General features: G+C 44.0%; 1 long non-coding RNA gene across 1 annotated transcript in view; it reads right to left on the minus strand.

Annotated features, from left to right (window-relative positions):
- Nucleotides 1–268: 268 nt before the first annotated feature.
- Nucleotides 269–12,366, minus strand: part of LOC134517507 (uncharacterized) — a 199,618-nt gene continuing 187,520 nt past the window's right edge. The window contains exon 14 of the long non-coding RNA XR_010071654.1: nt 269–1,933. This is a non-coding gene — a long non-coding RNA (uncharacterized LOC134517507). The remainder of the gene's footprint in view (nt 1,934–12,366) is intronic.

Consider the following 12,366-nt stretch of genomic DNA (forward strand, 5'->3'; position numbering starts at 1 on the left):
AGCGCTGCCAAGTTCACAGAGCAAAGGGAAAGATAAAAAATAGAATAATTTCACCAACCTTTTTTTTTTTTTATGATTTAGAGTAAGGCGAGGTATTTCTTATACTAGCAGCAGGGAAACAGTTTTCAGGCAAAAATGTGATTTCTTAATCAAGGGTCTCTAATTCAAAATATATTTATTTAATAAACAGTAATTATGATAGCTGCAACTACTCATTCATATCAATAATTCATTCAGAAGTAAACCATATCAACATATTAGCATTTATTTTTCCATTTAATAGGCTGTGATTTAAAATAAATGTAAATCGTCATAATCATTCAGCTCCATATGCTGGGAAAGGAAAAGTCACCTTAAACCAGATGCATATTGTGAAAAAAAAAGAAAAAAAAAATAAGGGGGAAGACAAGTTGTTCTAAAGAAACAGCATATGGGGGCAGATCTTAAGCTGGGGTAAAGATGCTCTGCTTTGTAGACGTCAACATAGCGAGGCTGAGTTACGCCAGATGAGATTCTGGTCAGTAATTTTGAAGAACTGGATGTTTTAGAGGGTTTTCCACCCAGTTACATGCTGATTTCTTTTTTTCAGAAAAGGGATAAATACGATTTCTTCCAGTTTCAATCAGGAAAAGGCAATAAGTGCGATCAAGACATTTGAGGAGTTTTATGGGTGGAAACAATAGGCTGTTTGCCTGAGTGGCAGGTTGGCTCTGCACGTGTACATGCTGGTGTGCGTGGAGCCGTATTTATTTTTTCCTGTCGCTAGTTAGTTAGCCAAACCCTCTCCCAACTCGTATCCCTAACTACCCACCTCATTTTGTCACCTGACAGCTCCTTTTTCAGCTCCCTAATCCATCAGCCCTCCCGCAGCAAGCTCTGTTGAAAATCTTCCTTTCTGTCCCCTGTGTTTGGAGGCAGCGGTTGCACTTGTCGGAAAAAATCTCTTATTTAGCTTCGGGCACAGGGAAAAAGCGATGAAGGGCTCGAGCCCCCGTCAGCACGTGCTACTGCTGCTAGCCCACCTCAAGCCCTCGGCGCAGAGCCCGTCTTGCAGCTTTTTCTGTTGCTTTGGCTTTCAGTAGGTGAGGCTGGAGCCCATGATGGGGAACGGGCTGTCACTGTCCTGCCCGTTCCGCTCCCACGTCCGAGCCGAGCCGGCGCCGACGGCACACCCTTCGGGCCTGGCCACAGCCACAGGGCCCTCTTGTCCTCCGATGAGCTCAGCAAAGCCCTTTTCCTCCCCCGGACAGAGCGCCCTGTGTTCTGGCTGGAGAATATGGCCACGCACCCCTTCTTCCCCTCAACTCGGGCAGTGATGCTTTCAGGGGACATCTCGGGGGGGCGGCTGCAGCCACAAGTGCTGTGAGCACAGAGCGGGTTAACCCTGCAAAAAGGTGTTTTCAGGTGAGTTTTGCCGCCCCATGGTGTTATCGCGTTACTCTTCCAAGGCTGCCGGTGCTGTCCCAGCGGTGACTGCCCTGCACAGGGACATACGGCCACAGGGCAGGCAAATTAAGGTGGTACCTGACTTTTGTTTTTTCCAGTCTCTGCCATGCTGTGTGCTGTTAACATTCCTCCAACAGTTTTAAGGAGAAAAAAAGTGAGTCACATTGTTTAATTTTCCCCATCCTAATAGAGAGGAGCTATGCTTTTTCCACAAGTTATTGCCTTATTCCTCTCTCCGGTGTGGCTCTGATTTAGTGCTGGATGAAGCTCAAAAGGAGGATTAGTGTAGATATACTCCCATATGTTTGGATGCATTTCTGAACTCTGTCTGTACCATCCTCACTGCTTTTGATGGAAAAAGCTGGGCTATAAACCTGATGAGAACAGGCTTCCATGCAAGATGTTTAGTATTTCCTGCTTCCATTTGGGCCAGGAATATGGCACATCCAGCCCCTTTTGGCCCTGCAGCTCTCGGTCACTGGCTTGCCTGAAATTCAGAAAATCACAGCGGCAGAAAATGAATGGGGGAATAAAAGGAAGCTGATTTTTCTCCACTTTAATAAAGGCTAGATTAGGGTTTAGTTCCAGCTTTGGCAGAAAATTTGCTGGGGGATGGGCACAGGTAGGATGTTTTTATTTTAACGGAATTGGTTCATCCATCTTTTAGATGGTCGCACTGGAGTGGGAGTCCCTTTTTATGGTCCTGAGTAAAAGAACCTGTGACGCTTTTTAAGAGCCGCGCCTTCTGGGAAAATTAGGGCTGGCTGTAAAACCCCGACTGTATTGTATTCAAGCAAATTGGGAGCACAAGAAGAGGGAAAGAAGAACAGAAAGAGCGAAAGAGGGAGAGAGGGGAAACTTTCCCACAGATATGCTGCTACAGTGAGTCGTGCTGCTCCTTGGTGTCACACATGGGGGCTTCACTATATCTAATACCGGGTCGTTTTTCTAGCTGGTGATCAAAATGTTAAACAGTCAAACGCCAAGCCACATTGAACTTGATCCTAAAACTGCTGTTCTGCTGCCGTTTGGGGGCTTTCTTCTTTAGTCTTTATTTTTTTTTAAAGAATTTCCCAATAGTACTGCAATCAGCTGATCATTTTTGCTGATTCTCCTCTCTCCATTACAAGGGTTTCCGAGTTTATGAATGAAAGGCTATGTTTTCTCAACCAAATCCTCCACCCCTCGCTCTGTTAGTAAACGAATGTTAACTTACAATATTTGACTGAAACCTCAGGCTCTGCCAGCTGGATGCTCGAGGAGGACAAGCTGGCTAGGTAAAGGAACACCTTTTTCACATGCCCTGGCCAGGCTCCCGCCTTGCCCCACAAGTTTCTCTCAGTACAAAGGCTGACATTGTCTGCAAGGAGCAACTCGGATTACGGCCCCCTCCAGCTGCGTTGCCCCTCACCCCCATCCTGCCCCCAGGGGCTGCCCGTGCCCTCCCCGCACCCATGGAGGCTTCGGCTGCATCCCGCTGCCCGCCGGTGCTGAGTCTGGTCCTGAGGGTGGCCTTGGATGCCTCTTAAAAGGCAGCGCAGACGCTCTGCGGGGATAACACGGAATGATTCTTTTAGGGCAGATTTTCCCCTAAAAAAAAATATGAAAAAATAATAGTTCGACACGCATGCAGTTTGATCTTTGCACAAAGGATTTATATAAGAACTCACTTCTCCCTGTCGGTTACAAAAAAAAAAATAAAAGCGTGCTGGCGGGATTTAGGGAAGTGTGCAGGCTAGAGGATAGCGGCAGACAAAAGGGAGTTTTTCTTCTAAGAACGTCTGCACAGCTGGAGCTCTGGCAGCACTGCGGTTAGAAAGCCTAGGTGTTGCCTGGCTGGGGCAAGGGACAATGTCTCTCTGGCACCCTCCTGACACGCAAATTTGGCCAGCGGTTCTCAGAGCAGTCCTCAGCTTGAACCCTGCCATGTACACACAGGTGCACGCACGTTATTTTGCCATCAAATGAATGTTTTGGGGAATCTGCCACCCCGGAGGTAAACTGAACACAAAGGATCTGAGGGGTAAGGGTGAAGGAAGAAACTGTGACTCCTTTACATGCTGAAGTAGATCTAAAGCAGGCACAAAGTTCACCTGGTCTATCAGGAATAGCGTTGCTGCAGTGGCTCTAGACCAGCACAAACCCAGCATCCCAGCTCCTAGATGCCCTCCAAAATGTGCCTATAGCTCGGGGTGGAGAGACTTAACAACAGGTCTGCTAGAGAAACAGCCCTGGCAGCCTAGCAAAGATCCAACAGGATAGGAAAAATGCTCCCTTTTGGTACCTGCACCCCCAAAAGTCTTTCTAAGTTCAGGTCACCACCAACAAGTGTAGCACTGGCTGACTCTGTCTGATCTGCATCATGGCATGAAGGAAATGTCTGCTTGCATCTGAAGATGCTCAGATGTTTGTCTGTCTTTGGGCTGGCCCCATTCAACCACCTCTGCCCTCCCCGGGGAGTGAGCCCCAAATCCAAAGACAGATCCTAACAATACAACCTGTGCGCTTGCATTTAATATATAGCATGATGCTTAAAACTGAATATAAACAGGGATGAGGCTTTAGATCTTTCTCAAATCTCAGTGTAACTTTGAGGTTGTCAGACGGTACTGAAGTGAGAGATCTGGAGTAGGAAAATTAGCGAACACAAAAGTCATGATATTTACTCAGTTTATGCATTTTCCCTCTTTTTTTCATAAAACCTGCATAACTGGCGTGTAATTGTTTTGCTAAGTGAGCCTTGAAAGCAAAAGTCTTGACAGCTGTCACATATCTTCTTTGTAGTACAGTGTGTTGTCCTTAGAAGCTAATCAGTAGAACTTGCTCAGAAGAACTTAATCAGCAGAACTGAGCACATTGTCAGTGCTTAACAAATAATAAATTATAATAATAACAACAGCAGTTCCTTTTGACACAACCTATCAAACTTTTGCTTTATTTCCAGGAGTGCCTTACCTGCCTCCAGTTAGGATTTAATACCTACTACAGCTCTGCTTACTATGGTTGAGAGGACTGGTGATGTGACCTAACAGGGTGGAAGCATTGATCGAAATGAAATTTTGACAAACGGCAGAAAAAGAATCTCAAGAAAGTTCTTGGACTATTCCTTTTCACTTACTGGTGTTGCTTATAAGACTTAAAAATTGAATTCAAGAATAGATTTTATTCGTTCAATTGTTAAAATGCAAAATGCTATGCTTACAAGTTAATAGAATCACATTTGAATTTCCTGATAGTCTCTTTTTTAAAAGACAGACTCATTAGGCTTTCCTTACAGAAAGATGAATGTATCCAGGAGCACCTCTGTTATTATTAATTATTTTTATTATAAGGAGCTTGGATAGCTCAGAGAGTTGTTAACATAGCTGGGGCTATCACTTCTTTGTCACCATTGTAATTTGGCCTGGGCTGGGAGTTACTGACAATCATTTCATTTTCTGATTGTTTGGTAGTTTATACGCAATTAGTTGGTGGGTTTTATTCACTTTCAACAAGATGTATATCCACGCTATAAAGAAAACCACTGGGTCAGCTCTAAGCTGCCGCTAATTGTCACAGGTTTAAATGGAACCGTGTCAATTTATCCCAGCTGAGGATCTGACCAATGATCACAACCGGCATTAATTAGCAGATGTGTTATCAGACTCCACGGAGATGCCCTGGGTTGAGTGACAACAGAGGTGCTCAGCCGCCACGGCTGGTGGAGCCGTGCCAGTTTGGCAGCTGACGGCGCGGTGCCTGGCGCTGGAAGGTGGAAAGTCCAGGTCACCCCCGACGGAGGCACAATGGTGGCTTCCGCCACCAGTCCCCACGCAGAAGGAGCCCCAGAGCATGGGGCAGGCGGTTGTATTAAAACACGAGCAGCACAAGGCACCTGGGAGGGGGGAAGGCAAGGGGGGAAGAGGGGGAGGATGCTCCAGCACTGAACTGACTTATCCCTGGAGCATGGAGACTTATCTCCAGGTATGCATGAATGATTGCGTTGCTAGGGTGAAGCGAAAGCCACCAGCAAACGTGTTGTGGCTCTGGCTTTCTGGGTGCACCACCTGAACTGACACTGCAATGCCAGTTGCGTCAGTTGCAGAAGGGTGGGGGAGACACCTCCTAAAACAGGGGACCCTGAAAAGCAGCAGGATTTCACAGCGGCAGCTACCGACACCCACAGTGCCTATTATGACTGTAAACTAGGGGTTTGACCATGACTAGAGAAGTGTCTTGAGTAAGTCGTGTGGGTGAATGAAGAGCAGGAACGTGACAAATTTGAGAGGCTGCACTTTTACCAGGAGAAAGGAAGAACATACCATCCTCCCGTTGCATTTATCTGGGTGCAGCGTGGGTTAAAACCAAGCCGATAACCTGTGCAGATACTCCTTGCTCAATAGCAGCCACCCCATTTCCTTTCCCATGCCCACCTGCCGCCATGGGGTGGTGGAAAGGAACATGCTGCCAAGTTAATGATGTGGGACCTTTGTAAAGGTTACCGGTCTCCACTAATATGGGTACCCAAATGTTCACAGGACAAACCTGGACCTCAGGTAGCTCAGGGAGTAATCTTGTCAGCCTTCACCAGCTATTGACACAGTTTCAAAATTAGCTCACGTTAACTTAACAGAATCACAGAATGACAGAAACTTGACCCCACGCTTTTTGGTGCAGTGGAAAAAAAATTCTCTTCACTGAGGGATGATTTTGTTGTAACCCAGGAACAGGAGACAGCAGGAGAGTGAGAGTTAAATAGTATGGGGAATGCAGAGGTCTTTAGGCTGGTCCCAGGCCTCTGGCAAAACCGATGGGAAGATGTAGAATATCTGCAGAATGTGCAATAGTAACTACCACCCGCAAGTCCTCTGTCCCCCTTTCTGCACACTTTCCCCACCATTTTAAGGGAGATAAGAAAAGCCGTTTAGACACCTATTTGCTCTGACAGATCTGGATCCTTCTCTGAATAGTCGTCTCTGGGCCCAAAGCCACAAAAGGAGATGACTGAGACTTGTGTGGGATGTAGATGTCCAAGTCCATGATCCCAATCCACACGCCCCCTAGGTTCATCACCATCATTTTTGCTAATAAAGATCTTAAGGCATCTAAAATGCTTCTGCTGCTCGTACCTCTTGGCCAGGCAGTCCCCAATTCAGCTGAGCTGAGCTTCTCAGCAGCTGATCCTGGTTTGCCACCTCAAACTACGCATTGCTTTGCCCACATCTCTTCAAAGAGCGACGTGGCAAAGCACGGGTAACGCATGATCAGGACTGAGCAGCACACGCAGGACAGCAGCTGTCTTCATTGTCATCCAAAGTGAATACCTTCAAAGTCCACCTGAGCTTCAGGGGGTTCAAGCCCTTATCTCTTATCTGCAAAGAGAGGAGGAACCCTTGCCAGGAAGCTACAAGCTAAATATTCATGGGGGAAGATATTTTCCGTACTTCCTGCAGAAGTGGTGCTGATACGCGTAAGGTTCTCTGGGAGGAGTTTAAGGCAATAAGGTGGAGAATAAGATACCTTCTCCAGCCCTCCCCTGCTGCATTAGCTTGATCTACACTTAGCTGTTTTGGATTGGTATAAGACGGAGGATCTTGTTTGGTATATATTGCTGCGTAAGGTGTTTCTAAAATATTGTCTTCACAGCCTAATGAAAATACAGCAATTTTTCAGAAAAGTCAGTAGAACATATCCTCAAAGGATATACAGACGTGCTGATTATTGGAGTTTTAATTAAAATAGCAGGTAAAATCAGTATTATGGTGTGTTATTATTTCTAAGATAACAACAGAATAAAGGTGCCCATTTCCTTCTTGAGTGCAATTTTCTAAATGAAAAAGTAAACATTAATATCTTCAGAGATCTTACTGATCTTGTACGATAATTTAGAAAAATATCTCTATTAGGGATAGTTATATATGCTTTTTGTTGGAAATGCAATCACAGGATATGCACATAGCTGCAATCTGTAGACAGATTAAGTAAATTAAATCACTCAATGTCTTTTTTCAATAGCTCTAAAGTTAAAAGTAATTTGCAAAGAAAATACTCAGTTTCAATTGGTTTGTAATATCTGTTAATGATCTTTGGAAAAATTTCTGATAACATGCGGGAATTCCCTCAGGGACAGGGTTGTGAATAAGTGGATTTTTTTAAGTTTGAGATGTCATTAGCTAGTGATTTCTTTGAAGTAAAAAGCTGTTACGGAATAAATTGCAGAGGTATACAAGTGAACGGGACAATCATTTTTATGAATAATACACATTTTTTCCACTGTGCTTTCTGCCCCCCAAAGAAATAATTTACAATCTAACTTGCCATTACAAACATACTGGAATCACAACTGCGTGTGCATTTTGTGCTTACTTTATGTATGTGTTCTGTCTTTGTATGGAAGTGCAGGTTGCTGGTGTAAACCCATTGGTGTAAGGAGCTGATTTGCTCCTTTTAATTTTTTTTTTCTTTTCTTTTTTTCCCCTGGTAGATAACTTTTCCAACCCACAAGGCTGAAACAACTTCCCATAACTGAAATGTTTCCAGTCCAGCTGTTCCCTAGAAGACATCCTCCCTGATTTCTTGTGGGGCCTGTAAGATGACTGAAGTTGTAAGTGCGTGCAATCATGGGAAAAAGGACCTCTATTCTCTTGGTACCTTGTTAGCATTAACATCTTTCTAATAGTTGAGAGAGGAACCAGATATCCATCACACATCACCAAAATAAGGTAACACTTGTCAGGACAAATGAGATATCCTGGCTTCTGCCCCCATCTGAGGGTATCTGAAGAAGAAAAGAGCACCAGAAGCATCATAGGTTACACCTGCCCATGGGGAACATTGTCCTGCTTCTGAGGTTCAGCTGTACAATTCAGCCATGGGCAGCTGAGGATGGGCCTTATGTCTCCATAGGCTCCTGTGGGTGGGTCTGGGTTTGGACAGGGGCTGGGGACACTCTGAAGGAATGCTGGTCTGGGTGATGGGGCACTAGGACTCCAGGATGTCCTGTAACATAGATCAAAAGATAAGGCTAGTAGCAGCCATCGAGCCTTTGGTTTACTCACCTTCCTCTAAACCTCCTTTGCCCAAGACCTTATTGATCTTGGTCTGTTTTTTCCTCATCTACAGACAGAGCTCTTAAGACATATCATGCTTGCATTAATATGACTGCTGCCTCCAGGGTTTCCGCACAGGGTTGGATGAGAAAGGATTTGTCCAGCTCTGGTAAGAGAGGTGAACAGCCACCAGTTTGAAAAGCTTCCTAGTCTTTCCTGATCCTCTGAAGGTCCGATGTAGGAACCCATACCTACCCCGATAATCTGTTAGTAGGTCAGACAGCCCCTCACTTCCCATACGTAGATGTTCAGTGATGCTCTGCAGTTACTCTGAGAATAGTGGGACTTCCTTCTGGCTGCTCCTTAGTGGTCACTGGCAGTGCTCAGTCCTAAGATGGCTTGACTTTGACAGAGGCCAAGGCCAGACAATATGGGATTGACTCTCCCTCCTCACTGAGTGTTTAACAGTCTGTTTGCCATGGACAAGGATGCCTTCCTGACCCTGTCTATTGACTAGCATATGCCAAGAACTGCTGGGATGATTAGACATTATTACATAATACCAACTAGCAAAACTCTCACAGATTTTTTTTTTTTTTTAAGGCTAGGAGCAACCATTATTATCATCTAATCTGATCTTCTGCATAATACATGCTACTGAATTTAACCCAATCTGAACTTTGTGTGAAGATTTGCTTTTATGCCTAAAAATGCCTCCTCATTTACAAATATGATGCTTTTTCTCTCAGCGCTATCCGTGCAGCAGCAAGTTCCATTAATTAACTGTACATTGTTTGGAAAAGCAATACCTCTTATCCGTTTGAAATTTGATACCTCTTCGTTTCACCTTGCAGGATAGGAAAGGTTTTTTTTCCTTTGCTGCTAATTGGGTTGGAAGATCATGAGGACGAAATGTTATTTATATTATAGTCATGCTTAAGCAGAGCTCTGACGAAGCCTGGGGACCCCGTTATGCAAAGTGAGGGAGACTGCGCAAGTTCTTCGGGGCTGAGAATATTTGAATAGACAAATGGTACATTTTCGAGTCAGCCGAGTGATTTAACTGAAAAGATTGCCAGGCAAGTCAATGGCTTTGTACCTCTACGCTGTTCTGAAAAACTCATCCAAAGTTTAAAAGAAAGGTATGGAAATGTGACGTTTCTAAAACTAAAACCAAAAAATGAATTTGGGATATAGTCAGCAATGGAATTCAGGTGTTGCTACTATGTAGCTCTGTGGCCTGTCCACTGTCCATAGGTCACATTGGCCTCCAGTGGCTGAAAGTCCTCTAAGAGAACAGGGTACATTGAGGAAAATATCTGTAATGGGGGCTTCGTGCAAGGGCCCAAAGCCTTCCACAAGTGCTAGGGTCCAAGGACATCTTCTAGATTATCTCAGGCAACAGTGCTTGTTCCAAGTTTATGAAGAAGGTTCACGTATGATTTGCAGTCCCGTGAGGATGAATCTTCCCTGAGAGACAAGCTGGTGCTTGTGTTCTTTATCTGTTCTCAAGAAATTTCCCGTCCTTTTGACTTTTATCATTTTTATTGCCATTCTCTGGACTTGTTCTATTTCTACTTTCTTTTTTCAGGGATGAGGTGACCAAATTTGAAGACAGTATTCAAAGTGAGGATGTGCCACTGATTTATATAATAGCATTATAATATTTTCCATATTATTCTCTAAAACTCTTTTCTTCATACAAACCCCATAAGATTCTTTTTAATTCTTTGAACTACAGTGCCTTTTAACATCTGTAGTTTACTCTGATCAGATTTTGACAAAGGAATAAAAGGCTCCATTTTTCACATAGAATTTTATTTATTGTTTGAACTTTAGAGGAGAAATTGGTTAACTTACAATTTAAAATTCTTGGCAATGTAGACCATTGGGCAAGGATTTCATTATCAGCCCTTCTATACCTTCTGTAGAAATGTGTGAGTCTGAAAGTTGGTGTACGAGGTCTTGGCTTAATAGATTTGTCTTTTGTCTTATAAACACAGCCAAAGACTTAATTTGGAGCTGCCAGCATCCCCAAAGCTGTCAGAAATGTCGTTCCCCTGTACCCCCTTCCTGACAAAACATGCTGGGGCCATGCCTTTACATGCCGCTCCGTCGGGACCACGCGCATGTGTGAGTGGTACCCGAGTTCTGCGGTCTCCTGGTTACTGTACCACACACCTCCACGCCAGGTCAGGGAAAGACCCCTTTGAAAATGAGGTGCTTGATGACTGCGGAGGGTGAGGATCTCACTCTTGCGTCACAGCTGGGCATTGTGCCTTCATCAGGGTATTAGAAAAGGCTCGGGGAAAATAGTTACATCTATTCTATTGCCTAAGACACTTCCTGCAGCTACTGCCTTTCCTTAGAGTTACCAGTCCAAGTGCTGACCCTGCCTGACCCTACTTATCTTGTAAAAGCTGACAAGATCACAGCCTGAAGCAGTATAGCCACAGGCTCAATACTGGCTACCAAAATGTCTGCTTAGTATTTTCAAGAAACGCTGCTCTAAAGATTTACAATACCAGCTGCTAGATATATGGGCAACACCAACACACAGCCCTGACCCCTGAACATTCAGCCCCACTTACGTGGAAATTTGTGCCTCTCAAGGGGCCAGCACTGAGCTGCCACAAAATAGTGATTCCCTACCAGCAAGTGAGCTGGAATTTAAGTATCATATGATTACATATACTCAGATATCGGGTAAAAGTATTTGAAAACTACAGTCTTGAGTTCAGAATTCACTGTTAGCTTCTTTCATCAGTGGCATTACTTCTTTAGCAAAAGAAAGAGCTCTGGCACTCCTGTATATTATTTTTTTTAAATTTTGTGTAGAGAATTGTCTTAATTCTTCTGTGACCAAAGCAGTTTTTCATCAGAAGCTATTTTTAGATGAACTGTAGGTTTCTTCCCTAGCAAACATTTTATCTCCACTGCATGAAAGCAAATGCACATTTTCCCAGGTACTTCTAAGGATAAACACAGGTTTAAATATCCAAGAAATATTAAGGGGCCGATCAGGTTTAGTAGTATATACGTTCATACACAATATACATTAGTGGTGGGGTTTTTTTAGTTTTCTCTTTAGAACAGCAAAGACATGGAAAAGACATTGAGGTCCTATTGCTCCTGTCGGAAACTTCTGCTGACTACAGCACGAGTTGGATTGGGCCCAGAGAAACCAAATACACACAAGTAACGATGAGTTGGCCATACAAGCAAGGAAAATCACAGATAACAGGTGCACACAAATTAGCAAGGTACCTTTTAGGTCATCCAGTACAGCTCCCTGACACCGTGAGATTATTTCCTATGGCATATTTTTGTTTTTTTGTGTGTCTAGATTAAATGTCCTAAATCGTGCCATGCCCGTAGCGAGAGACTGTGCTGCCTAGAGTATCCTGTTGTCAGAAGCCTTTTTTCCCCTTTCTTAACATCATCATATTTCTCCTAGTTATGCCCCTTTGCAAACCTCCTTCTTTTCCTTCATTGGTGCTATTTTCCTCCGGTATCTTTTAGCTAGTGTGATGTTGTGCTTAGTCAGCATTAAGCCAGCCCATAGCTATTTAGCTCATTTAATCTTCCCTGAAAAATCAGTCCTTTCAGTCTCCTGGTTATTTTTCCTCTTCTCTTGTCGCGCTCCTGCCTGTCTGTATCTTTTTGAGTTATAAGATTTTAAAAGATGTGATAGATTTCTCTGAACTAATGGCAGATCCAGTATAGAGCTGAGGACCCTCAATGTCTTCTCATGGAAGAGCCTTCCTGACGTCTCCAGTGGAAACCTGCTGGCGCTCTGGACAGGGATACAGGTAAAGTATCCTGCTCAAATCACTTCCTTGGTGCCACTTATTCTATTGGCCAGCAAAAACCTATGAAAACAGTTAACCTA

This window comes from Chroicocephalus ridibundus, chromosome 1, assembly GCF_963924245.1.
Source record: "Chroicocephalus ridibundus chromosome 1, bChrRid1.1, whole genome shotgun sequence".
Lineage (NCBI taxonomy): Eukaryota > Metazoa > Chordata > Aves > Charadriiformes > Laridae > Chroicocephalus > Chroicocephalus ridibundus.